Source organism: Carlito syrichta, unplaced genomic scaffold, assembly GCF_000164805.1.
Source record: "Carlito syrichta isolate Samal-C Ts95f unplaced genomic scaffold, Tarsius_syrichta-2.0.1 Scaffold304521, whole genome shotgun sequence".
Lineage (NCBI taxonomy): Eukaryota > Metazoa > Chordata > Mammalia > Primates > Tarsiidae > Carlito > Carlito syrichta.
In genome coordinates, this window is record NW_007248617.1 from 598,340 (window position 1) to 614,844 (window position 16,505).

The window sequence follows — 16,505 nt, forward strand, 5'->3', positions numbered from 1 at the left end:
GTGAGCCTCCAACTCAAAAAAAAAAAAAAAAAAATTTCAGACATCTAACAATAAGGAGAACGTTGGATGACTTGCTATTTAGGCTACTTTCTAAGTATAGAGATATACTATTTACTTGTTTTATATAAGTTGAATCTTACCATATATATTTGTGTTGACTCTGTATATTGTAAACATCATTTCTGTCACTAAATGCACTTAGATTGGTTCTTTTCCTCAGTTGTTCTGTTCCAACTTAATTAACTATATTCTCAGGGAAGAGTTTTTATTATTGTTATTATTATTATTTTATTATTTTATTTCTTATTTTTGAATTGGAATCTCACTCTGTCGCCCAGGCTGGAGGGCAATGACCGCTCCCGGCCACCGCAGCCTCGACTTGCTGGACTCTGGTGATCCTTCCGCCCCAGCCTTCCAAGTAGCTGGAACTACAGGCATGTACCACCATGCCCGGCTAATTTTTTTTTATTTATTGTAGAGATGAGGTCTCACTAAGTTGTCTCGAACCCGTGGGCTCAGGCAATCCACTCACCTCAGCCTCCCAAAGGCGTGGGATTACAGGCTAAGCCACTGAGCCCGGCTAGGGAAGAGTTTTTAGGAGAAGCAAAATTGCTGGGGCTTCCTTTTAAATTTTACAATTATTTTCTACTTGTTCATTTATAATTATCTCTAATTCATTTATAATATATTTGTCACTGAAGGAGCTCATAACCTAAAAGCAGAGGCTGAATTAATGCCTAGTTTAGTCAAGACACAAAGAATCCGTTTAGTTTGTTATGGAATTTCCCAAAATTTAGGAATTCCTAATGTGAAACTTTTACTTCACTTTTACCAAAAGTACCATTAATCAAATAAATGTCTGGGTTGGAAAAAGGACTTATTCCTTCTGTAAGAACCCCACCCTTGAATCTGCCCATGACTCCTTCAATTTTTCCCATGTCTTGGGCCTTTAAAGGAGAGTGGTCCAGGGGCCTCTGAGGATTTGTTGCACTGCCTACTGCTGTGTGCATTCCTGTTTGATGCTTGGGAAACACCAGTCAAGAAGATAAAACTCCATGCCATTGTAGGGCTTCTGTTCCCTAATCGCTAACAGATAACGTATCCCTTTAAAAAGTCTAAACAGCTCTCCGTCTCTGCTTATTTTCCCTCCTGCAGAAACCATCCTAGAGGTAGACTTGCAAAATATCAGAGCAGCCAGCAATGCCCTCATGAGTATCAAGAGCACTTCTGCCATTTTTGGGAAACGTAAGGCCTGGGAAGTGGCTTCAGCATCCACCTTGTTCCCTCAGTCCCACTGGGGAACATGTTGGCATGATACGCTCATGGCAGTTCTAAGGCACAGCTTTCGTACTAACTGTGGGTCTCCAACCAGTGCCTGGGAAGGCTGATCTGTGACACAGATGACATTTCACAGCCTCCCAGAGAGGGTGGAAAGGCCAAGAAAACAAGGCAAAGGAAACAAAGCGCCTTCCAACCAGGGGTGGGCAAGGTGGGGGGTGAGGGTGGCAGGGGTGGTGGCACTCAAGCTGAGAGTAGCCTCCATTGTCCCTGACCATCTGAGTGATGGTCACCTGACGCTCCCCGCCTGTCAGCCTTCTCATCTTCAAAACGAGCAGAGAACCCTCAGTCCATTTCATCTGTTGGTTAGTATTCAGTGTATGAAATTGTGTATGAATCAGTGGAATAGGAAAGGATGTTTCAATAAATGACTCCATACAACTGGTTAGCTATTTGGAAATAAATCCATTTAGATCCTTACTGAGCACTGTAACCAAAAATAAAACGTCAGGTAGATCAAATAGCTAAATTAATTACAGAAAAGCTAGATGAACATTTATCAGTCTTTTGCAGGATAAGAAGGAAGCATAAGAGGAAGACCGTTCTAAGTTTAAATATTACGTAAGAAATGACAGTTTTTACTTCATAATAATTCAGACTCCTCCAATAAGCTAAAAGTCAAAGCAAACGAACAGGAAAAAAAAGGAATAGATGAGATGTTATTCTATTTAATATATGAAGAGTTCATGCAAACCAATATGTAAGAAACAAATGAATGATTGATAAAATGGAAAAGTTATGAAGAAAAAAGTAAGAGTTTGATAAATGTTAAGAAATAGGCAGCTTCATAGCCATTCTAAAATGCAGTTTAAAATAAATGAGACACAACTTTTAAAGTATGAAGAGTTAACTTAGTTTTTTTAAATTTGTTTTTAAATGAGAATCTTATTACTGACAAACATGTTGTGAAATGGGTATTTCTGTATGTTGCTGGTAAGATTATAAGTAGCTTTGAACATTTTGGCAATATTTGTCAATACAAGTAGTTTGGGAATAGTCACCAGATACCTTAACATGTTTGTTTCCGGAATCTAGAAATTCTGTTTCTGGTAATTTATTCTAAAAAACACGAAAACAAAAACAAAAACAAAAAAGCAAACAAAAAACTTTATGCCAGAACTGCCTCACTGCATTTCTTATTCTTAAAAAACAAAAAACAAAAAATAAAGGCTGTGAATATATAATAATTAGGCACTGAGGTAATAATTATATGTCCAATGTAACTTTGAGAAGGATAGTTATATTCGAATATGAAAATTGAATATGATCTCACACTAAAGGTTAAGAAAGGGCATATAAAATTGATTTAACATGAAATCTCAACTACTGTATGTTTAAAAATAAAAAAAGCCTCTGTAGTGATTTTGTCTTGCAAAAAGAGAAAAAACTTTATGCGTTCACAAAGAATAGAAGAAAGTAAGCCATCAGTGACTGTTCTAGGTGATAAGATTTCTACATTTTAGTACGTTACACATTTTTTATAATGAATTCCTGTTGTAATGGGGAAAATTATCTTTCAAAAAGTCACTGGTTTTGAGTGACTTATAGCTCTAAGTGTAATTTGCTTTACTTTCACTGAATTTGTATTTTAATAGAAGAATCTTTGTGTTTTTTTTTTTGAAAAGTCAACTCTGTGTTCTTCAACCAACATCTGAGTTTCCCTACAGGGGTTTAGGTGGGTAATTTGCTTTTATTTTAGTTCTTTTCCTGTCAGTTTAATAGGTTTCCCCATGCAATTTCAGCACTGGTAGGCGGAGGACTCTGCTACTTACACAATATGATGGTTTAGAAAGCAGTTACATGGGTTGATGTGCTTGGATTTTGCAGGGAGAATAGATCAGCGGGTCATCTGCTCCGTATTTAATACAATGAGAAATTAACCTAAGATTTATCAGTTCATGCGATTCCTTTGCTTTGTTTTGGATGATTCAGAGTTACCAGTATGAAGGTTAATTTATATTACATCGTTTAAAGATTCAGACTGAATCAACATTTTCAAGCATCTATTTCTGTAAGAGGTGGAAGGGGTGAAAGTCATCCTGGGCCTGGATATATTACTACTCAGTAAGTGCTTTAGTTTATTGGACACAGTACTTACTACTTAAACCTAGAGAAGGGCTCTCTAAGAATCCCTTGTGTGTGTGCTCAGAAGTCTAACGTAATGCTGAATCAATGATTTTTTTGGTTTTAATTTGAGATAGGGTCTTGCTATTGCCCAGTCTGGTCTTGAACTCCAGGGCTCAAGCAATCCTCCTGCCTCAACCTCCCAAAGTGTTAGGATTATAGACCTGAGCCACTGCACTCAGCTGAATCAGTGAAATTTTAACTTAATGAATGAATGAGTAGCTCCGTGGACACAAAACCTAATGAATGAATAAACTTATCAATGGACAAATGAACGTACGTATGAATTAAACAACTCTGTCCTGGATTCTACTTAGAAGTTGGAAAGAATCTCACTGCTTCCCCGAGCAGCTTTTCTTGTGAGCTTGATGACTGGAGTAAGAAAAGAGAGAGCGAGACGTTCTCACCACATGCTTTATTGCTGCTGTTATTAATGAAACTTTTCGAGGAACAGTCAGTCCATAATGACCCGAAAGCATCCTTCAAGTCTGAGTACTTTGGTATTCCTACGGTCATATCTCAGAGCTATCTAGAAACGAGGATACTGTAAGTCAACTTATTTTGGGCACTCACAGCCTTCAAGTCTGTCTTCAATAAATGATTCATGTCAGAAATGCATTTAAAGTGCATTTGTTTTCTGATGAATCTCTCTTGGGTCCAATATGCATGAATCAAGTTGGGGAAATTGTCCGGCTTCAGTTGGCATCCTTTAGGAAATTCAAAGAAATGAGAGACTTAAAATCCAGCTGTATTGATCTCCCATTTTCCCATGTTTTTCTACCAGAAAATAGGTTTGGCAGCGACAGGATATCTAAGAACTCAAGGGTCAAGGGCACTTCTTGGATGGAGAGGGGGACAACAGGGGGAAAAAGAGTCCAGTTACTGGTGTCTGAGACAGAAGAAAAAGAACCGCCACTTGGTTATTTCTGTTTCTTTTTCCTTTTTTTTTTCTGAGTCAAGAATCTCACTCTGTTGCCCATAGTGGAGTGCAGTACCTACTAGGCTCAGATGATCCTTCCACCTCAACCTCCTGAGTAGCTGGGGCTACAGGCACACTACCATGCGTGGCTAATTTTTAGATTTTTTGAGTGCTGTGATTTGCTAGTGACCTAGGAACATGCCTGTCTACACTGGCCATTCAGCCCCAACCTCACCCTATCCAGAAGTCTTCATGCTTCTTTGTGGGAGGCGGAAACACTTTTTTTTTTAGTTGGAGTCCCATTCTATCGCCCAGGCTGGTGTGCAGTGGTATGCTCACAGCCACCGCAGCCTTGACCTGCTGGGCTCAGGAGATGCTTCTGCCTCAGCCTTCCAAGTAGTTGGAACCACAGACATGTGCCACCACACCCAGCTCATTTTTGTTTTATTGTAGAGACAAGGTCTCGTCAAGTTGTCCAGGCTGATTTCAAACCCCTGAGCTCAGGCAATTCACTCGCATAAAAGTGAGGATGGTCTTGGCCTTCTCAATACTAACTTATATATCTCTTTCACAAGGTAGAAACGAGGGCTACATCATATATGCAACTCATTTCTTCAATGAGATTTAAGTAGGGAATTCACAGTTAATATCCATTATTACGAAGACAGTCTAAAAACCAAAGGGTTTGACCTACCTTCCTTTGGGATGGGAATCAAACTTTTGAGTGGGGACCAGGTGTGGTGGCTCATGCCTGTTATCCCAGCATTTTGGGAGGCTAAGACGAGAGGATTGCTTGAGCCCAGGAGTTCAAGACCAGCTGGGCAATGTAGTGACACCTTGCCTCTATAAAAACCCCAAAATGTGTGAATGGGCTTTGAGGGTCTTTGTGCTTGACTTTTTAGGTCACTTGTACTCAGGGTCATCCTAGAGTTGTGTGGATGTTGGGGAAAAACACATCCACCCAAGAAAAATCTTTATTCAAACAAACAAATTGATCATAAGATTCACAAGTGGAGAATAGGACAAGCTGGTGGGTGTTTTGTGGGGGCCATGGACAAGCAGTTGAGGGAGGAGGAGACGGGCCCCAGACAGCCTAGGAGTGAGCAGGAGCTTGGACTGTGTGTGTGGCATGGGGTCCTTTGTGCGGCCAGTGGTGTGCTAGTTGTTTTCTGTAAATTCATGCACTTAATTGTCCCAAAACTCCTGGGAAGCAGGGATTATTACCTCATTCAACAGATGCAAAACCAAGGCTTAGAGAGAATGAGCTGCTTGCCCAAGTTTGCACAGTCGGTAAATGGGGCCTCTCCACGCTGGCTCTGGCCACGTGGTCTTGTCGTGCCAGTTCTGACCACGTTGTCGTGGTGATGGTAGGCGTAGTGGAGGTGGTTTATATGCTGAATAAGGTTCCCTCTTTTGTTTTTAGTGCCCGCTGGGGGTGCCAACCACCTCACGCTGTTTCTGCAGCCCACAATGTGAAGTGGTTGGCACCCCCCCCAAAGGAGAGCGCTGCCCCTCCATCAGCCTCAGCCCCCATGTCATTCCAGCTCTCACAGGCTCATTACTGAGCTGATGGTCACTGCCCCTTGGCAGCCATGATGCTGATGCAGACCATAACAATTTCAAGCCAACATACCTGGTCCTTTTTTTCCTTCCACGTTTGATCAATCAGAATATTATCATATGAAATTTCCTCATTAAGAAAATTAATTTTTCTGTTTTCATTTCAGTTTGGGATTTCATGATATTGAGTTTTTCATCAGGACTTGGTAAAATTTTTTGGAAATTTCCATAGAGTGGACATAATTTAAAAATATACCTTCCTTCCAGCCTAGGCAACATAGTGAGACATCCTCTTGATCAAAAAACAATTTAAAAATTGACCGGGAGTGGTGGCTCATGCCTGTAATGCTAGCACTTTGAGAGATAAAGTGAGAGAATTGCCAGAGTCCAGGGATTTGAGACCAACCTGGACAATTTTGTGAGATCTTGTTTCTACAATAAATTAAAAAATTAGCTGGGCATGGTGGCACACATCTGTGGTTCCAGCTACTTGGAAGGCTGAAGTGGAAGGATCGCCTGAGCCCAGCAGGTTGAGGCTGTGGTGGCTGTAAGCATGCCACTGCACTCCAACCTGGGCGACAGACCCTGACTCAGGAAAAAAAAGTGTTTGTGTATATATATATATATATATATATATATATATATATATATATATCTTCCACTGAGCACATTTGAAAATAACTCATGCACTCTTGGTTGGTTGTTGGGAACGCAGCTAGTCAGCTGGTGCCCTCAGACAGCATACCCACCCCAAGGTCAGTGCCCTGAAGACTCCAAGGACTGTGGGGAGAGCTGGATGCAGTTAGGAGACCATGGGCCTTTTACCTGCAAGGAGGATGTGACTGGGCTCTCCAGGGCTGGCAGAAGGCAGCAGCATAAAATCTCACAATTACCCTCAAAAGTCAGAAATGAGACCATGAGCGGAAACATGGAAGGTCCCATGAAGGGTGAAGTTTATGGTGAGGTTTAGCCATCTCGGGCTTCTCATCTCATGGGCAGTGTTGACAAAACATGAGACTGGTCCATGCCTAGCCCCCACATCAACTCACTCTTTACTAGCTGCATGTTACCTAGTCTAATTAAGCCTCAGTTTCCTCATCTATGACATCAGAATGATAATACCTTCCATGGTGGGTTTTTGTGACAATGAGATGATGTATGCTAAATATTTATTAAACTATCTCGCTGCACTGTTTACAATTCAGAAACCTTGTGATGTTGAGTGGCAAATAATTTCATCTCGTAGAAGTTAAAAGTACAAAAGTCCTTAGTGAATACCTTATTTGATTTCTTTCCATCTTCTCATGACAGAAAAAGTTACCTAGGTTATCCATCTGTGTTTGCCTCTGAGTCTAGGTTTCCTTGGGTTAAACATAAAAGCTGTTCAGAATTTGTTTTCCTCTCACAAGCTACTCAGAACAAACTATTAAATATAAACTTAGATGCATCAGTTTCCTGTACACCTAGGTTCTCAGCATTCTGCAACTGGACTTTGGAGAGAGACTAATGGTTATTTATTAGAGGACGTGATGGAAAAGTTGCGCATGATTTATGGCTTCTTCAGAGTTTGGTTTGTTTTAATGGACATCATGTACCGTCCAGGGATCTTGGACAGAGAACTGTTCTATGAAATTCTAAAATAAGCTGATTTTATATAGGCTTCTGCCATACCATTCGATGACGGTGATGATTTTTTAATTGAGGAATATTTTGGTTAGACATGGTCCCAAAGGCAGTTAAATTCAACCATAAATACTTTCTCTCTTGTTGTGTTTCGGGCCATTGGTAAACCTAACTCCAAAAAATCCAGAAACTAAACTTGACCTCGTTTGTCAAAACTAGGTGCTAGGTGATCTCCCCAAGGCTGCAGAAGTGATTGCTGTCCTTGTGAAGACTTTGGCTAAATTCATCCAATCTATAGTAGAGGCTGCAACCTGAATATTCTACCTCCCTCACCTCTCCTGGGATGGTACACACTCCTCTTTCCTTGGGGGCACCATGGCTTTCTCTGTCCTACAGATCAAAAATATTGGTCCAAGAAACAGGATTCTTCAACAATCCTCACTTTAGCTCTGCTGCTCTCTGGGCAAAGGCCTTAAGTTTTTCTGTTCTCTTCTCTATCTGGTCAACCTGGCCCACAGGGGAACTTCTCTGCAGATGAGAGTTGGGGAAGAGAAGTGGGGTTGGGTCCTTCCATCACTATTGAGGAAGAATGCACTGAAATAAAAGAAAAAGCCTTCATGGGGAGGGCATCCCTTTGTGGGATGTGGTGGGCTCTTGGAGCTCACCTTGTCAATGTCTTCCTATAGACGAAGATGCAGAAGCTAGAGTCTTGGGCCTGGCCCAGGTCCCAGGTGGACTGACCTACATAAGTGTACATGTGTGGGCTGTGTGTGTGTGGGGGGGGTACATGTATGTGCATGTGTGTATGTGTGTGCATGTATACACAAAGATAGGCGCTGTTAATGTTTGGGAAAGTGTTCTCCCAATTTCCCCCCTCAAACTTGATTTTAGAGTGGAGATTATTCTATATGTATATAATTGTGTACCCTTTGTCACTTAATATCATACTGAAATTTTGTGCATTTTACTGCAAACGTATTCATAGTGACACTTCATTACTCCATTCAGTGGGTATCCCATAATTAATTTTTTTTGTTTCTCCATATCAAAAATATGAGTTGTTTCTAATTTTTGGTGCTTGTTAACAGTAGTTGTATATATATATATCTTTATACATAGAGAATTCTCTAAAAGTTAATTTTGTGCTTAGGATAAATTGTCAGAAGTTGGTTTACTAGATCAAGTGGTTTGAAGACATTTAAAGCACTGGTCATGTGTATCCAATAGCTTACGAGAAAGGTGTAGAGGATTTGTACTCAGACTGAGGCAAGGAGGTCCATTTGGCCTCATCTCTGTAGAATGGAGTATGACCTTTTTTTAAAAAAAAAAAACAACAACCTAGTTTGGAATGCTAAAAAATAGTATAAAGGAATTTGCATTTCTTTTATCTCTTTCTGTATGTTTTGTGAGCTGTTCTGGATTTTGAAGTCAAAAGAGCTTCCAAATGAAATGGTATTTAGATTTTAATGATCATGTTAAACTGGGCATGAGCATGATTTCAGCAGTTTTTCTTGGATTGATTTCTTTGGAAGGAAGACAATTTTGCCTGTTCTCTAAATTTGACCTGGCTGAGTGCTGTAATGTGAATATACGGGGGTGCCAAACAAAGTATACACATTTTAAGAACTGTTATCTATGTATTACTTTTCAAAGTTGAATTGAATTACAATAGCAATGTGTAATATGACATTCGCTTAATTGTGCTTCGCCATTTTCTTTGACTATCTTACCTGTTGCAGGTGACATTAGCATTCATTTGATGAACACCATCTTTTGAGCGAACATCATATTGAAAATGTGTATGCATTTTTTGGGCGCCCCTGCATGTTAATACAGCTAATGACAGTTGACACCATTTCAGTTTTAGCTTCTTTTTGAGTGTGACTGAAGTTCATGCTTGTGTGACTGAGTTCATGTTTATTTAATAGTTTCACAAATTGAATAAGGCAGTGTATGTCTTAACTAAGTTTCAGATGTTTGTTGCCTGACCTAACAATTTAAGGGACTGCTCTATGTGTGTGTGAGGGGATGTGGTTAGAATTCTCTCATGGGTAGACCCTGGGTTTTATCTTATTTGTTTATGTTTCCACTATCATAGGCTAGGCAGCAAATGGTACCATCTGCTGTATATCAGGGGCCCAGGCCAAGAGCTGTGCTAGCGTGTGCATGCCTGACTCTCCATGTCCCTAGAACTTTAGAAAGACTACCTGAGAAGTGTGCCCCTGAGCACACTTGTGAGGTATATGTGAGTTTTTGTGGATGCTTCATTTCTTGTTTCTGAGTCATCAGTAGAAAAGTATAGGTTAGAATGAAAACCTGTGGGGGTGGATGCTTTAATATGCTTCAAAGTAAATTTTTAAAAAATAGTCAGGATCTAGATATATAGTAAGAAAGAGGAAAGCTGAGTTGAATTCTATCTTACTGGCTTTCCCAGAAATGCCAGAGTAACATATCTTGGCTGCTTCGTCTTGGCCTTCTTATTTTCTTGGGCGCTCCTGCTCCAGGCGTTGGATGAAGCGTGCCACGGGCAGTTTTCTGCTTGGTCCTCACCATCGCCTCCGACTGATGGTATTGCTCTGATTTACAGATGAGGAAACCGAGGGCTAAGGAATTAAGCAACTTGCATAGCTATCGAGGGCTGCCCTTGGGTGTGTAGCCAGGACTGCTTGACTCTCCGGCTTCCTCACCAGGATCAGCTCTGACGACCTTGCTGTGTCATCCCTTACAAGCCACAGTGCTTGGATTCCAAGTGGCCTCAGGTGGCCTGCACAGTTCAGAGCATCTCTTGTCTGTTGCTGACTATCTGACTGATCACCTTTCGGTTCACTTTTTAAAAAATTCCTGAGTTGGAGTCTCACTTCATTGCCCAGGCTGGAGTAGAGTGGCACAATCATGGCCACTGCAGCCTCCACCTCCTGGGCTCAAGTGAGCCTTCCGCCTCAGCCTTTCAAGTAGCTGGGACAACAGGTACATGCCACTAGGCCTGGCTACTTTTCTTTTTTAACTGTAGATACAAGGTCTCGCCATGTTGCCCAGGCTGGTCTTGAACTTCTGGGCTCAGCCAATCCTCTTGCCTCAGCCTCACAAGGTGCTGGGGTGACAAGTGTGAACTTGTCCCTTTCTGCTCACTTAAACAGGGCATATCACTCTGTGGTTGTGGTTTTCATCAAGTCAGCAAGCAGCATCCTTTTTCTCCCTCAGAAACCTGCAAGCATCTCACCTTCATCGAGTATGCCCATCATCTGACCACACATAACCTTGAGAACTGGGAATTGGGGTCCATCCAGTTCTCTGCCCAGAAGAGGGCAGATCTCATTCTCATCATTGAAAAAGATGATAAAACACAGAGAAGAAAGAAGAAACCAGTCATAATTCTTCCACTAACATTCAACCACAATGTACATATTTTTTTTAGAGCAACTCTGTTGCCAAGACTGGGGTGCAGTTGCACAATCATGGCTCACTGCAGCCTTGACCTCCTGGTCTGAAGTGATCCTCCTGCCTCAGCCTCCCAAAGTTAGCCACTATTAGTACATAGCTATGAATGTAGAAATAGATGTAGATATGAATGATACATGTGCACACATTATTATTTTACAACTCAGTATCATGCTTCTTTGTGAACTTTTTCCACTCTGTATGTTCTAGTATTCTCTGCAGGTCTATACCAGCTGAATGAACCCCTTTGTTATATTGTTGGCTTATAGCAAACATCCTTTATGCATTCAACTCCTATCTCTCTCCCATCCTTGTATGAATCTCACTTTTTACATCTGAATGGAGCTGAAGGTAACTCCTTCTGGCATTCAGTAAGACCCTACCCCCAGACTTAACAATGAGTACCAATTTTCTCAAATCGCTATGAACTAATTTCACACAGACTCATGGCCAATCGTTTTTAATGTACCCTCAAGAACTGTCAGAGACTTTGCCAAATGATTAAACTCAAAATCTACTAAACTATTAGCAGCTTGGGAAATAAAGGTGATTTGGGTAGATTAAGCTTGTTCCTTGTACTATTATGATTTCTAATGACAATTAAGCTCATTAACTCTACCTTCTGGAAAATTTAGATAGCATATCCAAATAGGAGTTTCCTGGGTTTTTTCCCCCTATTATTATGATTTCTCTTTAAAATGTCTTGTGTTTCATGTTGCCTTAGTTCTCTGGGTCGTGGTTTGTCTGGGATTCACTATGCAGTGAAAATCCCCCCTCTGCCTTTTACTCCATAGCTACCATGGGCTTTAAACCTTAATTGAGTCACCTCCACCTGCCCTCAGAGATGCCCAGGCTGGCCTCTGCAGCTGCATCTTCCTTGTAGGAATGTTACTGCCTGACCAGGTTCATATGCCCACTGCCCAGAAAAACTGAGGCTGACGCAGATGTCACAGTAGAGAAAGAGTTTAATGTCATAAAACAGTTTAGCGAGGAGGATGGGAGGTATTTCTCAAATCTACCTCCCTGATAATGCAGAGGTTAGGCTTTTTAAAGGGAATTTGGTGGTTAGGGGACTGAGAACTGATTGGTTGGAGATGATGTTGTCATGGGAGATGTAAACTGAAAATGTCCAGAGACAGTTTCTGGAAAGTGCATCACAGGACCAGTGGAACCATCTTTTTGGGATGTGTTTTGAGTTAGGATGGGGCCTCAGGTCCATCAAAGTGCAAAGTCTGAAAAACAGCTCAAACACTAAGATGTTAAATTTCTACATCTTAGGTTTTACAGTAGAGATGCTATCTAGAAGGCAAACCCTGAGAAGATTGGCTGCTGACACCAGCAGTATGCCATTATAGAAGCATGAGAGAGATGGAGTCCCTGGAAATTAGCACTGCTTGAGCCCGGAGGCTAGTCAGACTTTAGGATTCCATCAAAGAGATTTGTGCCATTTTAGGCTCGTTGTTTAAGGGAAAATCTGTTTATCAGCTTCTTCCCTCCCAAGGAAGGTTCTGACGATAATCAATTTCTCTTTATTGATTTGAAGGCAAATTTAGAAACAACTGACCTGGTAGTTTCTAACCATAGCTGCACTTCTGCAAGGCTCAGGGCTCTTGGATGATTTTGCCCATGGCCCTATATTAATTGTATATAGGTGGTTTCATGAACGTGTTGAAGGAGAATGCTTAGTAGGATACCCTTTCCTTCAGACTCCTGGGGTCAGTTCTCAAGGTCATGTGAGTGACTTTTAAGAAAAGGGATAGTGATGGGTAAATTCCTCCTCTGAGCTCACTGATGTGTGCATCACTGCTGTTCCATTTTGAAAGTACTAAAATCCAGCAAAAGGTCATATCAGTTCTGGTTTTTTGAGCCCGTGAGTTCTTTATTGTTGCCCTTGATAAGAAATTTCATTATTCACAGATATATGACATAGAAACAGCTTCATAGTTATTTGTTGATTTAAAAACTTCATAAACTCTGATAGTCTCAGAAATAGCATACAATTACTGGTCATATTCTTGCCTCACATAATAAACTACTGAAGTGGATTTGCTGGAAAGATTCTTTCCATGACATTCTAGGTACTTACAAAGCTGAAAGGGAAACAGGCAAAGTATTTTTAAATGTTTTCTCTCTAGCTATTTTCATCTATGGTCAGATGTTTATACCATTTTCCCCTCAGTATGATACAAAATTGGCTAATTGCCACATCAGAAGAGAAAGCTTTCTTTTATTCAAGATAGGAACGATGACCTCTCCCCTCAACTTCTATCAGGAATAAACTTAAGACGTACATCACATATTGGTCCATTAGACACCTCCCCTAAATAATTCAGTCTTATCTCTTTTACTAATCAACCTTAGGACTAAAGTCAGTTAAATTATTCAACAACTCAGAGCACTTCTCACCTTGTTCTTTTTTTTTTTTTTTTTGGTTTTTTTTTTTTTTTTTTTTTTGAGTCAGAGTCTCACTCTGTTGCCCAGGCTGGAGTGCAGTGGCACACTCATGGCTACTATAGCCTTGGCCTGCTGGGTTCAGGTGAACCTTCCACTTTAGCCTTAAGTAGTAGCTAGAACCACAGGCATGCCTGGCTAATTTTTAAATTTATTATAGAGATGAGGTCTCACCATGTTGCCCAACCTGGTCTTGAACTCCTGGCTCAGGCAATTCTCTCACCTAGGCCTCCCAAAGTGCTGGGATTTCAGGCATGAGCCACTGCACCCAGTCTGTTTTTGCTTTTGGATATAAATTTGAGAATCAGCTTAAGTTTCACAAAATCAAAGACAATAGCCTCTTTGGAATTTTATAGATAGAGAAACTGAGATTCAGGAAAGTTAATTTGTCCAAAGATACATCATCAGAGTTAGAACAGAGCTTCAAACCCAAGCAGTTGAACTCCCAATCCCACAGGGACCATCACACTCATCTAGGAAAGAGGACTTAAGGATATGTGTAGAAATCCAAGACCCCAAACAGACCTAGGCTAGTTTATGATTCTACCTTAGATACCACCACTATCATGTTACACTCTGGTTCCTACAGTACTAGTGAGGGTTTTATCCGAGGGCATGGTGGTCCTTGAAATTTTACAAGGAAAAAAAACCCTTAAATTTTCTTCATAATGCCCTAATACTGAACTGGAAACTGAGAAAGGCAGAATTTAATCCCCTGCATTCCCCATGTCAGTTAACTTGCTTTTTTTAGTGTTAAATCAGCAAAGGGTTTGCCACAAATGCTAGATTCCAGAACCCAATGAAGCACCGCACTGTCTGGCCAGATTGTCTTGAAGCTATTAGTGGCTAATCCAGGGACAATGAGTAAATTGCATGAATATTCAACATCAGACTGTAACTGCTGTCAAGCTGCAAACTCATGAAAATCCCTCCTATTTATGTGGCTCCTGAAGTCAAGTGACTGAGGGTGAGATGCCAGCTTCCTGCCTGCTTCTTAGAGGGAGAGCCGGAGTGTTGAAACTAAGTAAGGAGTGAGTTTTACAACTTGAAAGTGTCTGTGGAGATGCTGTCTGGGAAAGGCCTGAGATGTGATGATTCAGACCCTGCAGGGCTTGGGTTTGTGTCAGAGAGTAAAACTTCTGGGCCCCAGAGGATAGGATGTCTTCGCTAACCTGATTTCAGGGAAATCAGGCCAAAATCTCTTTCCCATTTTCCTCCTATAGGAGATGTATAAACATCACACAGGAATGCAGCCTGCCATCAGATAGTCTGAACAAGTGTCAGCATGCCTCTTGTGACTGTGGTCCTGACTGAGAACGTCCTCAAAGCCAACCCAGATGACCCAGGGGCGAGCCCCATTTTCTGAGCATAATATGTGATTGTGACTTTCACTGAAGGCTGTGGGGCTTTTTCCCTGGGGTAATTTCTGGGTTGCTCTGCAAAGGTCACAAGATAAGCCCATCCTCACATCCCAGGAGCAGAACAGCTTGGACAGGTGTACAGAGAGAGCTTAGAGTTAAAGCCGGGCCTCAAGATCAGTTTTTGATTGTGGGAAACTTGGACAAGTCACCCAACCTAGCAGTTGCCTCAGTTTCTTAATCTGAAAAATGGGATAATAAGAATACTCATTTTGTGGGGTTCATGGAAGTCTTAAAGTAAACTAATATGTCTGAAATTATTACAGGTGCTCTTTGACTTGTGACCAGTTATGTCCTGATAAAACCATCGTAAATTGAAAAACACTATAGGTCAAAAATGAAAATGCACCTGATCTAGTGACCATCATCAGCCTGCTTTAAACATGCTCCGAACACCTACATTAGCCCCCTTGGGTAAAGTCATCCAACACAAAGCCTATTTGATAATAAATGTTGCATATCTCCTGTAACTTATTGGATACTGTACAGAAAGGGAAAACCAGAAGGGTCCTGTGTGCGCTTGAAGTGAGTTCCCTACTGAATGCGTATCCCGCTTGCATCATCGTAAAGTTAAGAATGGTAAGCGGAACCATTGTAAGTTGAGGACCATTTGTATTCAGATTGTTCATTTTTTTGGTGTTATTAGTAAAGATTGTTAGCATATGTGGTGGCTTATGCCTGCAATTCCCGCACTTTGGGAGGCCAAGACGAGAGGATTGCTTGTTGGCCGGGCATGGTGGTTTATGCCTATAATTCCAACATTTTGGGAGGCCAAAGTGAAAGGATAGCTTGAGCCCAGGAGTTCGAGACCAGCCTAGGCAACAGAAAAATCTTCATCTCAACAAAATTCCAGAAAATTAACTGATCATGATGGTGTGTGCCCATAGTCCCAGCTACTCGGGAACTGACACAGAAGGATCGCCTGAGCCCAGGAGGTCGAGGCTGTTGTGAACTGTGATCATGCCATTGCACTCCAGCCTGGGTGACAGGGTAAAACCCTGACTCAAAGAAAAGATTGTAAGAAATCTAGGATCAGTGAACTGTTCTGTTAGAGTTTGTCCTGCGCTTCGAGTTCTTTCTGGGGTAGATTGCAATGTTATTCTGCTTGCAGGAAAAGCTAGGTCACTGCTCTCAGATTTTTTTCTCATTGGAGTCTTCAAAACTCCACTTTACCCTTCTCCTTAAAAGAAACTGTAAACCATAAAGTCATCTCATTATCCTGTTTGGAAGCTGGAGCCAGATTACGGACCATGAGTCTGGTTGCTCCGAGTGTGCTGAGTTTCTTTCTGATTTTGTAAATCTTAAGGAGATGTGTGACTGTGTGTGTGTGTGTGTGTGTGTGTGTGTGTGTGTGTGTGTGTGTGTGTGTGTGTGTTGGCATTTATGTGTGACGAGGGAGGGGCTGGGTGCAGTGGAGGTGGTTTTCTTACCTTCCGTTATTTGTATTCATCAATATCCTCAAAGTTTAACCCTTGTCTACCTTCGTTAAGTCATTTTACAAATATTTTTTTAAAAATGAAGCTCCCACCGTTTGCCCATGATGGCTTTCTGGTGCTGGAGAGATGATGGTGACCCTCAACGCAATCCTGATCTAGGCTGTCTAGTTGTGGAAGGTGAAAGATTCAAGGAGCAAC

The 16,505-nt window shown here is 41.3% G+C and overlaps 1 protein-coding gene across 1 annotated transcript in view; it reads left to right on the forward strand.

Annotated features, from left to right (window-relative positions):
* Positions 1–16,505, forward strand: part of AGPAT4 (1-acylglycerol-3-phosphate O-acyltransferase 4) — a 136,430-nt gene that overhangs the window by 23,933 nt on the left and 95,992 nt on the right. The window lies entirely within an intron of this gene.